At 38.2% G+C, this 2,289-nt stretch overlaps 1 pseudogene; it reads left to right on the forward strand.

Annotated features, from left to right (window-relative positions):
- The first annotated feature begins 851 nt into the window (after positions 1–851).
- Positions 852–1,469, forward strand: LOC113457234 (annotated as a pseudogene).
- The last annotated feature ends 820 nt before the right edge of the window (positions 1,470–2,289 follow it).

Raw genomic sequence — 2,289 nt, forward strand, 5'->3', positions numbered from 1 at the left:
TTAAATACTGAATTCTTGTTATCATATGCAAACTGAAGCATTTAATAGGATTGTTATAAGAAACTTGCTGAAAAATGTGTCCAAATGCAGTCAATTTACAGAAGACTGCATAGATATTTGAAATAAGCAGGTATATGAGGAGCAAGTCTCAGTGTCAATCATCACACAGTAAAAAAGGATAAAAGCCAATAGGACAGTCAGTGTGATGTTTTTAAATTTTTAAATGCCAGATACCTTTAGCAATAAAGCACTAAAATTAAATAAGAATGACAATAAGCCCAAGCTCATGCTTATAAATGAGTATCTCTGAAGCAAAGATGATGTGAATTTATGTAACCTAACTCTGAACCACTTTTGGTCGTGGTGGTTTTAATAAAATAAAAGATGTGCTCCTTTGTGGAACACTCTTTTAAAAAGTTTGTGGACCAGAGTGGGAAAATTAGTGTTCTCACCTGGCTCCCTCCCTTGAAAGTTTAAGGAAAAGACACAAAGGGAGGATCTCACTTCGTGGTCCAGGATGGTCTAGAGCTAGCCATCTAGTCCAAGCTGGCTCTGAATCTTCAGGAATCCTTCTGCCTGGATCTCCAAAGCTCAAACAGTTCAAGCACCATCACACTTAGAAAATGTGGCTATCAAATCTAGAACTTCGTGTATGGTAGGCAAGCATTGGACCAACCGAACAACCTCACAAGCCTCCAGAAAAGCCCTGTTACAGAACACATCACAGTGAAGTTCAAGGTTTGCAGCTGAATGTCTCAATTTCAGGAGATGTAAATGATCAAGCCCTTTTGACTGCTGAGGTGACTTTCATTTTGAATTCAATCCTCCTATATATCCATTTCTGAAATATATAGCAGGGAATTCAGCCAGAAAACCAAGAGCTTATTTAGGCTGCTTCCATAAGAATTTCCTGTAATAGAGCAGAATGTCCCTGCCCTTGCTCCACAGAATTGCTATGCTGTGAAAGGTCCGGTCTGCTTACATCAGGCCTTCTTTCTCTTTTAAATGACCAGTGGTCATCTTTATGGTGGTTCCTGCATAATTGCATACTGGTGCTATGGTCATGGCTTGGTGCAATCAGTTTTCCAATCTGTAGACAAACGGTAACTGTACTGCTAACCAATGATGATAATGTCTCAGGATGCAGGAAGATTATGTTAATGATTATAACCAGAGATTCCCAAGTCAGCCTAGATCTATTATGGATCTATATTGGATCTTCTGACCTGACTATTATTTTGTTTAGCAAGGTATTTTTACATCTAATATCACCTGGCGACCTTTGTGTACATGAAGCTTTGTTTGCAGTTCTGGGCATTCTAGATGATTTTTCACTGTCTTTTTTGTTTTTTATCTTTATCTCCACTTATGTATCTAAAATGACAACCCAATGGCTAACCAGATGGAGAAAAATGAGTTTTCCTAGAACATTTGATTTTATGTATAAAGTCAAGCAAAAGGACTCGTAGCAGTGTAAATTATCCAACTGTTTTTTTACAAACCTAAATCTTTGGGCTATCATTTGACAGAAGCCTAACAATAGGAATTTTTACACTGCAAGTTCTTATGTTAAGATTAGATTGATAATGGTTGACAATTTTACTCAATTTCCTGATGTATGGAAAGTGTCTGGAAAAATCACAAAGTTGACTGAAAATGGATATTTCGCTATTCTTTTCCTAATATTGTTTGGCTTAATTAGATACATAGTCCAATATTATTTAAATGTTCAGTTCGTCTTCCTCGTCATTCTCAGTCGCCACAAAATAAGATCAGACCTTAAAACTCACCTTATCTGCCTGTTAATTGATAGCTGCTATTTGATTCCTTTGTGCTATCACAAAGGGCAGGATTAGATAGGCAGGAATCAGCTTCTGATCGTTACCCCCAACCAATCCACTCTCAAAAAATAAAGTTGTTTTGCTAATGAAGTGTTTTGGAAAGCTTTTAAGTTTTGGAGACAGATTTCAAAAACATCCCAAAACTTGACTGAGCATTGGTGAAATGGCTGTGTAACACTAGCGTGTAACCACTCTAAAGGAGGATGAGACTGCATCATATTTAAACACCATGCCAGGCATTAAAGAACTCAAAGGAACGGGACTCTGAAACACTCAGAAGAGAAGTTCCAGCACCACAGTATGGATAAAAGCTATCTGGAGTGTAAACTCTACTCTTTTTTTTTTTTTTCGAGACAGGGTTTCTCTGCAGCTTTGGAGCCTGTCCTGGAACTAGCTCTGTAGACCAGGCTGGTCTCGAACTCACAGAGATCCGCCTGCCTCTGCCTCC

The sequence above is a fragment of the Microtus ochrogaster genome, chromosome 21 (assembly GCF_000317375.1).
Source record: "Microtus ochrogaster isolate Prairie Vole_2 chromosome 21, MicOch1.0, whole genome shotgun sequence".
NCBI classification, from domain to species: Eukaryota; Metazoa; Chordata; class Mammalia; order Rodentia; family Cricetidae; genus Microtus; species Microtus ochrogaster.